The sequence below is a fragment of the Notamacropus eugenii genome, chromosome 3, assembly GCF_028372415.1.
Source record: "Notamacropus eugenii isolate mMacEug1 chromosome 3, mMacEug1.pri_v2, whole genome shotgun sequence".
Taxonomy (NCBI): domain Eukaryota; kingdom Metazoa; phylum Chordata; class Mammalia; order Diprotodontia; family Macropodidae; genus Notamacropus; species Notamacropus eugenii.
This window is the reverse complement of record NC_092874.1, coordinates 62,629,312-62,641,379: the sequence shown is the minus strand read 5'-3', so window position 1 is coordinate 62,641,379 and position 12,068 is coordinate 62,629,312. Positions and strand designations below refer to the sequence as shown.

The window sequence follows — 12,068 nt, the reverse complement described above, 5'->3', positions numbered from 1 at the left end:
ACAACGAACTGAGTTTCATTTGGTAGAAAGCCACATACATCATTAAGTGCGTTTTTGGTGCTTAAAATTCCATATATTTACTTCATAAACACAAACAGCCTCAAGAATATACTTTCACTGAATACACCACTTTCTCTTTGTAATAATCTGGGTAAAATAAAAAAATGCTGTAATGAATTAGTCATTATAGGAAGCTATACAAATGCATAAGGACACCTCTTTTTGTAGGATGATAAGAGAAATGTTCTAATGATCCAAAAGGGCAAACATTGGGGTAGTTTTCATTGAGTTTACATAAATAGGGTATCTGGAGATGTTGATCACAAAACAGACTTTATGAAAATTCTAGTTCTTTATCCATCAATCATTATCATCATCATCTCTAAAAACTGATTGTAAACTTACTATTTGTAAAATATTTTTCTAGGTGTTGTTATTTGTTTGTCCTTCATTCTTGGAGACCATGACATCAGGGAATTGATGCCATGACATGCCAATGAATTGGATTTAAGTGAGGGAGGGCTGTGCAGTCACCAGCCTCATTTTCTCCTCCAGAGACATCTGAGTCCAGTGGCAAAGATATAGATCAGGACAACTGAAGATGACCCAGGATGCAGTGGGAAACCTTGGCCTTTTTAAGCTTTTTAAGGTCTTTAACAGGTCTCCATTTGACTGAGGCAATGCCCATTCAACGACTAGGATAGGTAAGAAATGAAGCAGAGAATGGCCTCTTTAGTCCAAAAGAAAAAAACAAAACTCACTCTGGGAGGGGAAGACCCTCAGGGTTTCTGGCCAAAGAAATGACCAAGTAGGGGCTTGGTCTGGGATGTATTGTTGGCCAATCAATGAGAGCCAGAGTGCTTTGGGTTTAAGGCATGATCCTTAAGAAAAAAACCCTAGCCCATAACCCCCAAGATAATCTTGGGAGGTTTTTAGCGATCAAAATTCACATTCCTTTGGGCAGAGCATCCACAGATAAGAGTATGATACCTATGTGGACAGAAGAAGGGAAGGAAGGAAGGAACACAGGAACAAAGGAATGAAGGAGAAAGAAAGAGAGGAAACAAAAAGAAAGTAAACAAAGAATGAATTGATATATAAGAGAACAGGACACAATTCCTGTTCTCAGGAAGTTTTCTTATCTGAGTAGAGGAAAGAACTGGACAGGGAAACAGGCTAGCTTATGACTTAAGTACATGTACCAGAATTATATATAAATGTACATAACGCTCATTCAAAGAAATGTCATGAATGGATAGAAAAGTACATCGTAGTTCCAGATCATTTATAAAGATCTCCTTAGCAGATGGAATCCAGGCACATAAATATTGATACATTGGTTCACTGCCATATTTCTGTGATTATGTCCCTTAAAAATTACCTTGAGTTCCTTTAATGTCATTAAGTGTCACAGATGGTTGAGAAAAGTAATTTTTAGAGTTTAAATTTCTTTTGTGGTTGCAATTCAGCAAAATTTTGAGTGATAAATTTATTTTTTAAAGAAATTTCTACTGTAGAAATTGTTTAAAGTCTATTTTAAGAAGGCCAAGAAAATATTGATAATTAAATCTTTAAAAGAGGATCTTATATTAAGCCTCCACATCTTATAATTAATGACTGTTACCATACCACCTGCTGTCTTCTGCCTTGAATCTTCCCACATCTGTGCTGGTTGAAACTTGAGAGGGTTTTTCCCTTAGTAGCAAATAATATGCTGCCTCTTCTAGTCAGACATCATATTACAGATTACCTGAATACTGTTTCCTGTGGGTTTTTTTCCCTTCATAAATGAACCACTTCTGTCTTAGCAGGATTATGATGTTGTATAAAGCAGATGTTTAATAAATTTGATATTCCATTTTCAAGGAAACAGCCCTGTTATGCTAAATGCTTTCCAAAAGCAAAAATCTGAAGTTATTTGAAATATAATGAGATAGATCTGTAAAGAGAAAGCAAATGGAGTGTCCACTTGGAGACCTAAAAAATTTTTAACAATTGAGTGCTGATTGACAAAAATAGAGACTTGTATATTATGCTCCTATTTTTCCTCAGAAGACGTGTAACGTATGCAATAATATAGGAAGTTTTTTCTTCAGGGTTGTTCCCTCACAGTCCAGTCTCATTCATGATTTAGATGCCTGTTTTTCTGGAAAGAATTGCACAGAATCCACAGATTGGTCTTCCCCAAAACACCAGACAGCCAACACAAGGGACAACTTTTATTCATTACAATCCTGGACTAGATTCAAAGCTCAATATCTCACTGCTGGTCCCTTAAGAAGTAATGTTCAGAAACAGCTCTCTGATTACTATGGAGGGTCTATTAACCTGGATTATGGCAGAGCTGTCCTGCCATTTTCCCTCTGCCTCGCGGTTTGACAGGAACAGCAGTAGAGGTAAAGAAGTCTTAGGGAAGTATATTATTTATTACTTAAAACTAACAGAAAAATCACCCAAAGTTTCCGATTATGTATAAATCAATTTAGAAAAATTTTAACTGCTCTTTTTTCTTCAACTGGAAAATTTATCACTATTCAGAACAACCCATTAGTCATTTCTGGTATCAAATAAACCTTGAATGTTCTGTGAGTCTCTAATTCATCAAGCATTTGTTTTCCAAGGTTAACATAGTCATTAAACATTTATTAAACTCCTATTGTGTGCCAGGCACTGTACTAAGTGCTGAGGAAACAAAGAAAGGCAAAAGACGCCCTGTTTTCCAGGAATTTACAATCTGATGTAGGATACACCATGCAAACGAACACATACAAACAAGCAATATACAGGATAAACAGGAAATTATTAACAGAGAGAAGGAATTGGATTGAGAAGATTTGGGAAAAGCTTCCTTTCCCAATAGTTTACGTAATATACAAGTATAGTATCCAAGATAGTTCTGTGGTAATCTTCAAAGAATTAATTTTTTTGTACCACACCTGTGATTTCATCGGTATGAGGGATGGGTTCTCAATCTTTTTTTTTTTGTCTTGGTCCCCTTTGACAATCTGATGAGTGAATCCTGTGGACTCTCATCTGAGAATCATGTATTTAAATGCATAAAATAAATGGAATTACAAAGGAAACCAATTATATTGAAATATAGTTATATTTTTAAAAAAAGTTCACAGACTCCAGGTTAAGGCCTTTTGGCACCATTCCTGGTGTATAATGGGCATTTGATAAATGCATGTTGACTTGACCTGACTTGACCTGGCTGTAAGTAGTTCCCTATGAGGTTCTTCCTGTACCAAAGCTGATAGGCATCTGCTTTTAGAGTTGCCAGGGGCGCTGCAGAGTTATGGAACTTGCTGAGAATCATTCCATCAGCAGGTATCAGCAGTGAGATGCTGTGATACCTTTCTCAAGTTTTAAAAAACCAAAGACCTCAAGATATTTTCCTCAGAAAACCAGCTACCAAAAATTTCTTACCAGAGGAAAAAAAACTGAGGAGGGAAAACAGAGGGGGATCCTATTATCATCTAAAGAAAATTTGTCATATAGTATTAATATATTTTTCAATATTTCTTGTGAACTTGATCATCAACAAACTAAACATTTCATCATGCTAAAAGCCAAAAGAACCAAACCTGTATGAGATGCAACAAGATGGCACAGTGGACAGAGCCCTGGGCTTGGAGTCAGGAAGACCCAAAATCACATCTGACCTCAGACAGTTACTACCATGGGAACGCTGGGCCCAGTCACTTCTCCTCTCTGTGCCATGCTTTCTTCCTCTGCACAGTGGGGATGGTAGCAGCACTTACTCCCAAGGTTGTGCTGAGGATCAAAGGAGATCCTATTTATAAGGCATTTTGCAAACCTTAAAGCACGATTTAAATGCTAGTTATTATTATTAACTCAACTCATGTACAGTTTGTTCTTTCAGAATTATGCACATATATACATGTGCATGTGCTTTATGTGTGTGTGGGTGTGAATTGAACAAGGTAGTAACAAAACTGCTGTTTTCCCTGGGACACCCTTTTGTCCTCTTATCTTTTTCCTCAATTCTGAAGACTCTCCATTATCATTAGTCTCTTAGCATAAATCACAGTCCAGGTCCATGCAGTGAGCTCTGGAGTAGATTGAAAGAAAGGCCTCCCAGACTTAGTCTGAGCCTAAGACCATTTTAGAACTCACCCGCAGCCCTGAAGAGTCTGACAAGGCCTCCCTGCCAGAGGTAAAGGGCTGAGTCCAAACTAGGCCCAGGCAGTGACATCTTTCTAAAGTTAGGCTTATCTCAGATCGGCTTCTGGAGGAGGAAGCAGCGGACTTCATAAACAAAATTTCTCCTTGTTGTCAGACTTCAGATGTTTCTTCTCATCTTGGCTGGTTTGAAACCCTGCTAGGATTGACAGTTGGCTGTAGCCTGTGGAGTTTGGCATTTTTGGCTCTGTAATTCGTAATGACTAAGTGGTAGTGTCTAGTATGCATTATGGCCATTTCAGCTGAGAGGTAAGCTGAGCTCCAGGCCTGAGCTGGAGCTTTCTTGTTCCCCTTGCATGTTATCCTACAATTTTAAAGTGCAGCACATTAACAAGGTAGGACTGTGCCTCAATTCCATTTTGTGTTTCATCTTAGGAATTGCTGTTTTGCCATTCTATATTTTTTACCTAATTTACTATTTTTCTCCCTCACATATTTTACTTTACTGCTTGCCTGAAGTCCAGCATTTGAGCCAGATTCTTAAAAGTTATTCATTAAGCAAACTAGGGATAGCTCTGGATCTGAGTATTAATTCAGATCGTTAGAGATACTTTTCCTCCTTAGTTTCAAAAATAGTCTCTCATTTGGCAGAAATTCAGTAACTACTAAGAGTGTATGGTTTTGCTAATCATGTTTTTTGGCAATCTTATGATTTGTGCTTATATAAGAATCCCTTATCTTTTTGCTACAATGCTCTCCAGGGAAGTAGCTAACATTGATAATGCTATTAGCTAAATAAAATGAAATGGTGACAGCTCCTTCAACATCTGTTTATATGCCACAGTATTGGCACCATAAGTAATTTAAAAAATTTTGTGCCTGAGGAATTTATTTCCTAAGTGAACCAGACATGGACATGGGCTTACACAAATATCTGTTAAACATTTTCAAAGTAGAAAAACAAGAAAATATTTATATTTAAATGATTTTATTGCCTCTTTCAATCAGGGAGCGGGGAGGAAGTAAACAACATTGAGATGAAGTAGCAGATGCTGTAGACCATAACTCTCTTCAAGGGAAAAAGGACAAGCCTTTCTGTAATAGGGACAAAGAAGACTGAGCCTTTCAGTGGACCATGTCTTTTTAGCAAAGTGACCTGCTGTACTATGTTATACTATCTCTTCTCACTGCAATCTCATCTCCTGAGGACTGAGTGTTGTTGGTCTGGCCTCAAGTGAAAAAAAAGTCTTAGCTTTTATTGTAAACTAATAGTATGGTAATAAAATTCCACAATAAAATAATCCCAAACAGCAACATTTCTACCAAACTCTTATCACTCAACATATTAATTCATATTTATAAGTTCTTCTATCTTATGCAGAGTTTCTTTAAATGGGATGGATAAGTAGCTTCATACAAAAAATACAAATAGCATAACTTTATTTTCCTTTGACATCCCCAAGCTACCACCCCTTTGCTATGAAATAACCTGGGCAAGATGTATTTGAAAACATAGTTATTTAAAAAAATCATAGTCTAGTTGTTATCATTAATGTCAATTTCTTTTGTTTTTATACCTTACTTAGAGCTTAGTCTTAACTTCTGAGAAATAAATAGGATTCACCTACATAGTAATAAACCTCTATTCTCTGCCATCTTTAAATAAAACTTTCACTTAATACCTAAGAGAATATATCATATTCTGCCATTTTGCCATAAGTTTGTTGAACATTTATGAAACAGTTGATGGGTTGGAAAAACCATTGTTAGAACTGCCGTTGTTTAAATCTTCATCACTATGCAGGAAGAAAAGAAAAAGGAATAACTATGGCATAGGGGTAGGGAACTTCACAGTGAAGTTTGGATTCAGAGGGTCACACTTGAGGCCAAAGGTTCCCCACCCCTGTGGTAGAGGTCTGGGCTTAGACATAGGAATATGTGGGTTCAGGTCCCACCTCTGATACTCACTAGCTGTTAGTGTAGAAGGGCAGGCCCTCTGGCAGCTTTCTGGGACTTAGCCACTACTCATTGACAGACAGATTGAGTAGAGGAAGTTTCCTTCTGAGTTTTCCCACACTGATGAAAGCAAAGAGCCTTTATATATTTGAGTTAATTATGGTTCAGATTTCTCAGATACCTGTAATAAATAGATTTGGTTATCTTTATTGGCCAAATCTGAAGTCAAATTGAGTCAAATACTACAGTATCCACATTTTTTTGTCTCTTAATCCATGTATTTAAACAAATTAATTTTCCATATTTTTCTTTTATCATTAATTTCTTTAATGGATGCACTTGCAACCATGTTTTCTTTGAAGTATGAAACCACTAGAAGCCTCTTTAGCAACTACTGGATGCTATCCTCACTGAAAGTTACACAGTTCTTCTTACTCTAGGAGGAGAAACAAGGCAAGCTTCTTCCAAAAATGCAAATGCCTAACCACCTTGTAGTTTTTTAAGGTGTTTTTACTAAAGACAATATTCATAAATCCTTTCTTAAGAAGGCAAGCACGTAGTATCATGGGCCAAATCTAATTACCCAGTCGTCCTATAGCTTATTTGATCTGCATGCCTCAATGTCTTACAGTCACATTTACTGAAGTGTTTTCCACCATTATTTTCTGCATTAAACCAATTGCTTTGAAGCATTTAACAGTCAAAAATAAATGAGTTAACACTTCATGTCTTAAGTGCCACTAGTTAAGTTGTATAGGACAATTTTTTAAAACTACATCTTAATTTCTATGTAATTACATACACTTAAGCAGTAATTTTAGTGTAGTATTTACAAACCACCTAATAATGACTTTTTTCTTCCAGTTTCCTTGATGTAGGGCCAGAATTTATGTGATGCCAAATGATTTGGTGAAAATTTATTCTATATTTCATCATGACCAGGTACTTGTAAATGACTAACAGGTTTATATGAGAGAAACTATTTCTTCTACAAAGTCTTTTAAATTCTTATCAGAATGATTAAAAACCTTCATAATTTTTGCTAGCCAAAGCAGTTAGGGGGCTAGTCTTTTAAGCATTCCTTTGTCTGGAAATGGTGGCATCCTCACTAGTGAATATAAATAAATTATGCTAATAAATATACTACAGATCAGTACTAAAATTGATATAATGTAGATCCCCCCCCAAAAAAATCTTAATCTGAACAAAAATGGTGAGGTTAAAGCATAGGTTTATTTTAGCTTTATTTATAAAATCATACTTTAGCCACAGTGCTGTTTTATATTAAATCCCAAAGCTTCTTTTTTGATTCTCAGTATTCTTCCATGTATTCTTAGGAATCCCAATATTTTATCATTGCTTTCATGAAGCTGAAACTTGCCTTAATGGAGAACTTTCTGGTGGAAATAGCATTTAAGACAGTTTCTGGGATTTAGTTCACCTACAAACATTCAGTGAAGGTATATGAACTGATTGCTATTTTAATTTCCTGTTAGAATGCTTTGGGGGCTCTCTGACTTGAACAAAGAATTAAGTTGTTATTCCAAAGAGATGTACGCCATATAGTTTTCATATAGCTCCATACTGTATTTTTCCATATAAGGTAGTTTATTGCATTTGTCCTTGACTTTGTTTCCAAATATTTTATGTTTCTAAGAACTTCGTCCCTCCTATTTAAACATTTTTGATTGGTTACTATGGAATGCCCAGGCTTAGTGACTAAACTGAATTCTCAGAGATACTGTCTTGTGTCTTCCCTGGAAGCTTAAAGCCTAAGGAGTTAGGTGGTTCTTGTTGTTGTGGTTGTATATCCCAATTGCTTTATACAGGTCCCTTAGAAGGACATATAGATACAGAAACTATTCATATTGTCTTCCTTTGCCTTTCTTTGACATAGTTTTAGATAATTGGAGCACTGATCTTATGGGAAAATATATTTAATATTGGGGTTAGAGAGAAGGGTTGGTTGATTAGGAATAAAAAATGTGAAGGATAAGACTAGCTGATCTCTAGGGTCCCTTTCCCTCATTGTCTTAAAATATAAAATAAAATATCTTTATTATAGGAGAGAAAAGCAATTTTGCTGAAGGAAAACTAAGGATATTTTAAAGTGGTCTCTCTTCATCCTTTCCTTTCTTTTCCTTCTGCATAGGAAGTGGACAAAAATGCAGAAAATGATACTGTATTTGTTCCAGATGTTTGTCCTCGTCTGGATCTCCTTCTAAAACCTCTACCTCTTTATCTGCCTTTCTGGCTCTTGTTCTTTCTCATATCTCCTAATGGAGGACGTCCCTCAAGGTACAGCCCTTGGTTCTTCGCTTTTCTTTTTTTCATCCTCCAGCTATGTTTTGCCATGCTCATGACTAAAAGTGTCCCTATGCTGATGATTCCTAAATCCATCTCCCCGTAGCTGAAACCTCTTACCCAGGCTCTAGCCTCAAATTTCCATTGTCTACAGAAAGTTTCCCTGGAATGTTACACTGTTAACTTTAAATTCAACATGACTAAAACCAAATTTTCTTTCCACCTAAAATCCCATTTCCCTTCTCAACTTGTCCGTTTCTTCTAGTGAGTGCCTTCGTGTTCCTAACTCCTCAGACTCACAATCTGAAAATAATCTTTGACCCCTTCCTTGCTGCCCCACTTATGCCCAACCAGTCACTAAGTTCTAATTGTTCTGCCTTTCTGATTTCTTTTCTCTTCACCCCTTTTTCTTCATACCTATATTGCCATCATCCTCAGTCAGTCTTTTTCTCACCTGCCGGCTAGAAATTGATTGACTCTGAATTGACCTTTTTGACTCCAGCTCCTTGTATACCTCCACAACATTCATATTCCCTAAACCCCTTCTTGGAGAAAGTCAGCAAGCTAAGCTGTCTCTTCTCTGAATTTCCATAGGTCTTTAATACATAGGTATACCATAAAATCTGCGACTTATAGATATAGATCTGAAAGGTACCTTTAAAGGCCAGCTAGTCCAGCCCCCCTCATTTTACAGGCTGAAAGACTTGCCCTTGGTCACACAACTAGTAAATATCAGAGGTGGGATTTGACCCTGGGTCTTTCTGACTCCACATCCCGAGCTCTCTTCACTATGCTGTACTGCATTTCAAGGAAACGCCTACAGCAACCATATCCCCAGGTCCCCTGCCATCCAAGAATAACCAGACTCAGCCCTGCTTAGCTTTCGAGAGGAGGCTTTGGGCTCATCCAGAGTCATAAGATTGTAGACAGCTGTATAGACGTTGGTTATAGTGTTCTTTAGTTAATTCATTTGTATTGACTTCCCAACAAAACTACAAAACTTAATGAGATTAAAAAACGTCTTTTTGGTGATGATACTCACAGTGTCTAACACAACTATTGACATATTAGATGTTTAAAATAATAGGATCTTATATTTTTAAAGCTAGAAAGAACTGTGGAGATTATTTACTCTAACTCCTTCATTTTATAGATGAGAAAACTCAAGTCCGGGGAAGTTGTAACATGTCTAAGGTCGCACAGCTGAAAAACTGACAGGACAGAAAGTAGAACTTAGTTCTGCCAACTCCCAGTCCAGTGTTCTTTCCATTACAACATAAATTGCTTTATTTAATTAAAATATTAAATGAATTCAATTAAAACAAGACACTTCACACACAAAAAATGAAAACGTAGACCCTGCTTTCAGGGAAGTTACAATCCAGTTGTGGAGAGGACAAGTTGAGACATGCACAAATAAACGTCATTCAGATTAGAAAACTATCAAAGGCACAGGGGTGGCGTGAGGTGATTGGTCTCCGTTCTATTAGTCAGAACACTTTTGATGAGTTTCCCTGTTATGTGCCTCATTCAATATTAATAATCAAATTTTCATTAAAATTACCGATTTGGTCTCTCTTTCAAGGAATCTCGTCTATACAAAACTCTTTGTTGAAGGGGAACCCTTTAAGACTGTATTTTACTGTACCCATTTTTCAGTCTACCAGCACCATGCCAGGAAGCTGAATTGCTTCCATTTGAACTGTCTTAGGAAGATTCTGAGGATAGGCAGGATAAGGTGACAGACACTTAGGTCCTCGCTCGAGCTGAACTGCCAAGCATTCAAACTATACTTCAGAGACCACAACTCCGATGGACTGGTCACGTAGTTCAAATGCAAAATATACACTTGCCAAAAGACTATTTTATGGAGAACTCACATAGGGCAGGCAATCACATGGTGGTCAGAAGAAGCGATACAAAGACATTCTCAAGGTCTCTCTCAGGAATCTTGGATTTGACTGTGCAACATGGGAAACACTGGCACAGGACTGCTCAGCATGGCATGCCCACATCAGAAAGGGTGCTGTGCTCTATGAGCAAAACAGAATTGAGACCGCACAAAGTAAATATAGGATGCTCAGATTTGGGGTAACCACCCCAAATGTTCACATGAACTCTCTGTCCCCTGCCTGGGATAGAGCATTCCGAGCTCGTATTGGTCTGATCAGCCACAGTCAGACACGCTGAAACTTCACTTTATCATAGTGATGTCATTTCGAGAACAAAGGACAACAACCAACCAACCAACTCAATTTTCAGTGTAAATAGCCTGAGTTTGGAACATGTTTTGTTTTGTTTTGCATTCCATGTCTTCTCAGTTTTACACAGGTGTTAATTTGGATCCTTGATTTATCAAGTCATTGTCTCCCATCTGTACACAGTAGCTAGTTATTGTCGCTCCCTTGAGATGTAGTCAGTTTCCTTTCGGAATATGTTATTGGGTGCTTGCCATGTCCAATGTCTCTTGATAGTCTTCTTGAACAAAGTGTTCATGATATATGGGTGACACTTCTGTGTTGTCTATGAACCATTGTTGGCCTCTTTCATTTCTTGATAGTATCAGATTTAATTTCCTAATGACGATGTCAATGTTGACATGATTCAGTTTCTTTAGAAATCTGTCAGCTTTTGGTAATTGACCAAAGGTCTGATGTAAAGAGAACCAACACTTAAGTTAATGTTTGTAAGTGGCCTAAAAACCATATGGTTCTTAGCAGCCTCCATCTCCTTTCACATCACTCTATTTCAGCCACTCCAGAAGCAGGTGGGCTTGGGGATCATGCTTTGTTTTGTCTTTTTTTTTTTTTTAAATGGGATTCCATGACCAAAGAATTTATCACCTCATAGCCAAACCCCTGGTATAAACCTCTCCATACTTAGCTAAGCTATCTTGTACTTGGCTTTTTAAATTGCCCTGGTTAGCAGAAGCTTATCATTAAATGTGTTGGGTTTCTTTTTTAACTTTCCCTTATAGACTTCTAACTAGGACTGAAATGACACAACAAAGCATGCTAGACCAATTTCTGTGATACCAAGTTACAAATCATAGTTACTAGAGAGAACAGGCTACTGGCTCTACAGCACAATGCAGAGTGTCTCACAAACTGTCAGACAAATGATGCTTTGACGTAGGATTGTGTTGGAAGTGTACTTTAGAACTGGGTAGAGTCTTAAATATTGTAAAAGAAAGTATAGATTAGAGAAAGGAGCCCCAAGTTCAAGTCTTACCTGTGACCTGCACTATCTGTGTTATATAATCTCTTTTAGCTTCAGTTTTTTCATCTTTAAAATGGGGGTACTAATATTTGTGCTGTTTTGAGGAAAGTGCTGGATTAAACTTTAAATGATTGTATTAACATGAGATATTACTACCGTTACAATTACTATTATGTCTTGTTCAACCTCTCACTTTATACCTTCCCTGGGGCAGTCTTCTGACAAGGAAGTTGATTATTAACGGTACTGTTCCTTCAAAAGACATAAAAGGATATTACACGTTTTATTATTTGTAACATTTGCCTCCTTGTGTAAATTTTCCCTTAGTTTAAAAAAATTGGTATAAACCTGTAATGGAAGTAGATAGCAATAGTTGTTTTAGCTTTATATGAGAAAGAAGAAACTCTTACTACCTAAGGAAGGAAGAAACCAAAATACTGTGG

The 12,068-nt window shown here is 37.0% G+C and overlaps 1 protein-coding gene across 1 annotated transcript in view; it reads left to right on the top strand.

Moving 5' to 3' along the window:
- Window positions 1-12,068, top strand: part of DNAJC1 (DnaJ heat shock protein family (Hsp40) member C1) — a 258,434-nt gene that overhangs the window by 175,951 nt on the left and 70,415 nt on the right. The window lies entirely within an intron of this gene.